This window comes from Cannabis sativa, chromosome 2, assembly GCF_029168945.1.
Source record: "Cannabis sativa cultivar Pink pepper isolate KNU-18-1 chromosome 2, ASM2916894v1, whole genome shotgun sequence".
NCBI lineage: Eukaryota > Viridiplantae > Streptophyta > Magnoliopsida > Rosales > Cannabaceae > Cannabis > Cannabis sativa.
In genome coordinates, this window is record NC_083602.1 from 72,282,961 (window position 1) to 72,288,885 (window position 5,925).

The 5,925-nt window shown below is 35.1% G+C and overlaps 1 non-coding gene across 1 annotated transcript; it reads right to left on the bottom strand.

Annotated features, from left to right (window-relative positions):
- Window positions 1–5,243: 5,243 nt before the first annotated feature.
- LOC133035217 (small nucleolar RNA R71) lies at window positions 5,244–5,350 on the bottom strand. The gene has a single exon (XR_009686497.1). It is a non-coding gene; the product is annotated as a small nucleolar RNA R71 (small nucleolar RNA).
- Window positions 5,351–5,925: the final 575 nt, after the last annotated feature.

Sequence of the window (5,925 nt, forward strand, 5' to 3'; positions counted from 1 at the left end):
AAAAAATCATAACTAATTCAAATAAAATCCAAATTGAGTTCTGTAAAAGGCTAACTTGCTTAATTTTTTCCATACTATCCAATAAAAATAATTCCAGAAACGAAATCACAATTATTTTTCACGAAAATTTCACAAACACCAACCAATCATCAAATAACACTCAACACAACATGATACCATCCAAAGAACATACAAACAATCGTTTTAAAGTCCAAAATTCATGTAAGTAAATCAATTACCATGGCTCTGAGGCCAGTTGTTGGGAATTATTTTACCAGGATCTTAGATCTACTCACAAGTATGTTTATTAACATCCTAAATATGAACTTTCTAAAACGATAAATTAAACACATATTAAGTTAAGAAAACCTTACATTGATGCAGCAGAATAAATGTCTCCTTCCACTCAGATCTCTAACCCTTGATTCCTTTCTGTAGGAGAGTATAATCAAGATCTGAGCCCGAATGTCCTCCTTCTTCAAGCTTTGATCCTTCACAGTCTTCCAATCTATGATTGAGTTACTGCTTGCTGTGTGTGGGCACTTACTCTTTCACTAGGGTCACGAAAAAGATGAAGGGAAAAGAGAGAGAGGTATTTCGGCCAAGGTAGAAAGTGAGGGAAGGCTCAGTTTTTCTGAAGAGAGAAAATTCTGTCAGAAAGCTAATGAAAGCATGTTATGAGACTGAGCTATCACTTTCTATTTATAGGCAACTACTAGGTTTAGGTTAGGATTTATTTGGCATTAAAATAATGAAAATATTAATTTGAAAAATATATTTAAGTGGCCGGCCATATGGTGTTATTGGGCCTCACTTAATTTTGCAATTTTATCAAATTTTATCTCTATTTTCTCAAAAATGCCAATTTTCCAATTCTAACCTTTTAAATGCCAAAACTAATTATTTAATAACTAAAATACATTATTAAATAATATTGTCATTTAATTTAATTATTAATTAGACATATAAAGTCTATTAATAAATAAATAAACCTAGAAAACTCTTTTCCTTACAATTTCACCCCTGCTTAGTGAAAATTCATAAAATTAGACATAGTCTAACTTTAGAATTATAATTGATCAATCACGAATCAATTAATGAGTCTTACAAGCAGAATGTTCTCAACTAGAATGGGGACCATGGATCTATATGCTGAGCTTCCAATAAGTGAACCAAATTTACCAAGTAAATTCCTACTTATTAATTCTCGTTGAATCCACTCTTAGAACTTAGAATTGCACTCTCAGACTTATATAGAGCATATTGTATGTTTCACGATACCAATATACTATCTCATTTAACCATTGTCATAATCTTATTGTGATTTAAAGATCCTCTATATAGATGATTTACATTGAGATGGGATTTCTTTACCGTTCTCACCCCTCAATGTATTTTGCCCCTTAAAACACTTAGCTACCTGTAAATGGTGTTTAGTGATCTAATAATTAGTCAGTTAAACAAGAGCTCATCCATTTACTTCTATTTGCTATGCTCGAAGGGAATCATCACTTGACTTCTATACACCAGTAGAAGCTATAGATTCCATATTTATGTTCAGCACTCCCACTCAATCATACTATCATGTTCTCGAAATATACGTATCACCCTGACCCGAAAGTAGGCTTAACTAATAAATCTAAGAACATGAATAGCACTCCTGAGTTGAGCCCAAACATATCAGGATTTAGATTCTTTTTAATCTTAAGATCAACTACTGATATTGACTTGGAAAGATATGTATAACGGTAAGTTTGTAATATCTTAACTTAGTTGCAATATCGGTCCAGTCCAATGTATACTCCATACATTCGAAACTAGCATACTTTACTAATGTCCTGGAAAGAACATAACACTTACTCCAAGTGTAAGTACACATCATCGTTGATTATCACATTAGTGTAAATCCAATAACACTGATGAAACAGGGACCAAAACTTTTGATGCATATGATCACAATCACATTCCACTGTGTTGACGATACTGTAATTGTGAATAAACATATGATCTGGATTTAACTGATTTTGTGTGTATGAATGTAATAAACATATTAAACATATTAAACCATTAGCATGTAAAATTCATGCAAACATCAATCACTTCAAATTTCTTATATTGATGACTAATCAGATTGTAAAGAGTTTTATTTAGGGCATAAAACCCAACAACCACATCCCTGCTTTTAATAATCTTCTTGTTCACTGGATCCCATAATATGTACCCAAACTCTTCATGACCGTACCCTAAGAAAATACATGGTTTTGCCTTATCATCAAGCTTGGATCTCTCATCTTTCGGAATATAAACAAATGCTCTGCACCCAAAGACTCTCATATGACCATATGAGACATCTTTCCCTTTCCATACTCTCTCACGCACATCAGCGTTTAGAAGAACTGAAGGAGAAAGGTTAATCAAATCAACTGCAGTTCTCATAGCCTCCCCCCAAAAGGACTTAGGTAGATTGGTATGGGAAAGCATATACCTAATCCTTTGTTTAATTGTTCTGTTAATTCTTTCTACCAAACTATTATGTTGAGGAGTTTTTAGAACTGACTTCTTAAGCTTGATTCCGTGGAGTCTACAATAGTATTCAAATGGACCCCTATACTCACCACCATTATCTGCTCAAACACACTTCAACTTTCTTCCAGTTTCTCTTTCAATTTTGGCATGAAATTCTTTGAAAGCATCGAGCACCTGGTCTTTAGACTTTAAAGCAAAAACCCAAACTTTTCTAGAATGGTCATCAATAAAAGTAACAAAATAAAGTGCACCTCCAAGAGTTCTAGTTTTCATAGTACAGACATCAGTGTGGATTAGATCAATAACATTAGATCTTCTAGATGGTGGATGTGTATGAAAAGAAACTCTATGTGTTTTTCCAGCTAAGCAATGATCACAAGTTTTAAGAGGCGTACCTGACAATGGATATCAGAACGGCAGAAAAAAACGTGTTTCATGAATTCTTGTTATAAAAAGTTTATAAAAGAACTATATACTACGATGCCTCAAAAACATAAAACCAAAATACACAATAGATACAGTCTAAGATTTAGAGTTATTTTCATATCTTTAAGCTTGAATTTAATGTGAAATGTGGAGCAATTAATGTTTATATTGTGTAATTGTGTCTAGTTTATTGTGTCTTTGTAATAAATGGAAGTGTTTGTGTTAGTAAGTGTTAAATAGACTTATGTTATTGTTTTTATGTGTTTTAAGCAGAAAAAATACAAGACTAGGTATTTGGAAATGTTTGGGACAAGGAGAAAAAGGAGCAGGAAAATGATTCTTGCTGACTGGCATTGCTATAGCAATCATCGCGTAGCAACTTGTCAGCCCAGTAAGTTTATTTTGGCAGATAGTCCAGCTGGCTTTAATGAAAAGAAAAACGAGCTGAGGTGGCGGAATTTGGCTATTGACTCAACAAACATGTGGAAAATGAAGGACAAGTGGGTGATGATTGGGATTTCCAATTAGGGTAAACTTTGGTACCCTAATTGGGGAGCAAAAAGGAAAAGAGAGGATAAATAAAAAAAAAAAGGTGGCTGGCTGCACTTTGAAAAGGTGGTACGAAAATTACAGCAGCAAAAAGAATAGAAAGAGTACAGAGAAAGAGAGTACAAAGAAGAAGAAGATTGAGAAGAAGGAGAAGAAGACAACTATCAAAGAAAGGATTTGAGCTCACCACTCATTTCTCTTGCTCTCCACTTCGTTTTGTATCATTTTCTTCTCCTTAAGCTTCTCTTTAACTTCATGAACAATACATTTTCTGGTTTTGAGTTTTTAATTTCAGTTATGAACTAAACTTTTTGAGATTTGGGTGGTTATAAACCCTTGTATGGACTAGTGTTGTGACTTTGCAATGATGAAGTAATCTTGACTTAGTTCAATTAGTTGTGATGAAATGTTGAATGAATGTTAATTTTTGGCCATTTTTAACATTTAGCAAGCTAGATCCTACTTGGAAAAGTAAGACCTAGTTGAACCCTTCTAATTGATGCATGATTTCTACCTTTTCTTTTAAGTATTAATTAGTAGTGAAATAGGAATATTTTGCTACCATGTATAACTAAGGATTTGATGCTTTGTTGGGCTATTTGTAATCTAAACTGATGTAGGAATGCATTGTGAGATTATGAATGGTTATTTGCAAGTTTTGGAAAAAGCTTGCTGGTTTTTGTTGAAATTTGTTAACTGTGCCAGGATTGTTGATTCATTGCTGGGTCATTGTTGTATCAACTGGGACATACAAGTGGAAATTAATCACCCAAGTCTAATTTCCAAATCTGAAATTACCACCATTTTAATCACTTTTAGTTTCTTATTTTTAGTTTATTTAGTTTAAAAAATTAGTTCTCAAGTTTAGATTCAAAGCTATCAATTTTTCTTGTGAATTAATGTGTGACTTTATTTTATTTTTATTTGAAATTCTTGGAATTACTTTTAGTTGATTTAACATTATTTAGTAAAAAGTCCCTGTGGAGACGAACTTTGATTTACTTATCATTGTATTACTTGTTTGTGATTGTGTACACTTGCGCAATTATAAAGCAATAAAATTTTCACAACAAGTTTTTGGCGCCGTTGCCGGGGACTTTAAGTTCTAAATTTTGTTTTATCAACTAATTCACATTCTAAGAATTTTTGTGCTTTTAATCTTGCTGGTTTGTCTTTGAAATCTCAGGTATCTATAGTGTATGAACCAACAAGAAGACTTTGAACTTGCTCCTATTGACCCCGAGATTGAACGTACATTCCGAAGAAGAAGAAGGGTTCAAAAGGCTAAGGGCCGAGACATCATGGCTGAGAATTTTGATGATGATGGGGTTGCTCAACAAATTGTTAATCCCATCATATTGGCAGATGATCGAGCAAGGGCTATAAGGGAGTATGCAGCCCCCATGTTTAATGAGCTCAATCCAGGCATTGTGAGGCCTGAAATACAAGCACCACAGTTTGAGCTCAAGCCAGTGATGTTTCAAATGCTCCAAACCGTGGGGCAATTCAGCGGGATGCCAACTGAGGATCCTCACCTCCATCTCCGTTCATTTTTGGAGGTGAGCGATTCTTTCAAGATCCAAGGAGTGAGTGAAGAGGTGTTAAGGTTGAAGCTATTTCCATTCTCACTACGGGACCGAGCTAGATCATGGCTCAACACTTTGCCGCCTGATTCTGTGACCAATTGGAATGACCTTGCTGAGAAGTTTCTGAGGAAATACTTTCCTCCTACTAGAAATGCAAAATTCAGAAGTGAGATCATGTCTTTTCAGCAACTTGAAGATGAGTCCACAAGTGATGCGTGAGAGAGGTTTAAGGAACTTTTGCGAAAGTGTCCACATCATGGCATTCCACATTGTATTCAGATGGAGACTTTTTATAATGGCTTGAATGCAGCTTCTCGAATGGTGTTAGATGCATCGGCCAATGGTGCTATTTTGTCGAAGTCTTACAATGAAGCATTTGAGATTTTGGAGACCATTGCAAGTAACAACTACCAATGGTCCAACACAAGAGCTCCAACAAGTAGAAAAGTGGCGGGAGTCCTTGAGGTGGATGCAATAACGGCTTTGACAGCTCAAATGGCTTCCATGACGAATGTTTTGAAGAATTTGAGTATTGGGAACGCTAAAAATATTCAACCAGCTGCTGCCATTCAAAGTGATGATGTCTCATGTGTGTTTTGTGGAGAAGGGCATGTGTTTGAGAAGTGTCCATCTAATCCGGAGTCCGTTTGTTACATGGGAAATCAGAATTTTAACAGAAACAATGGGGCATTCTCAAACTCTTACAATCAATCTTGGAAGAATCATCCTAATTTGTCTTGGGGAGGTCAAGGAGCAAGCTCAAGCACCGCACCAGCCCAAGGAAGACAAGCATATCCACCGGGTTTTTCACAACAACCCCGACATTCACAACATGCTC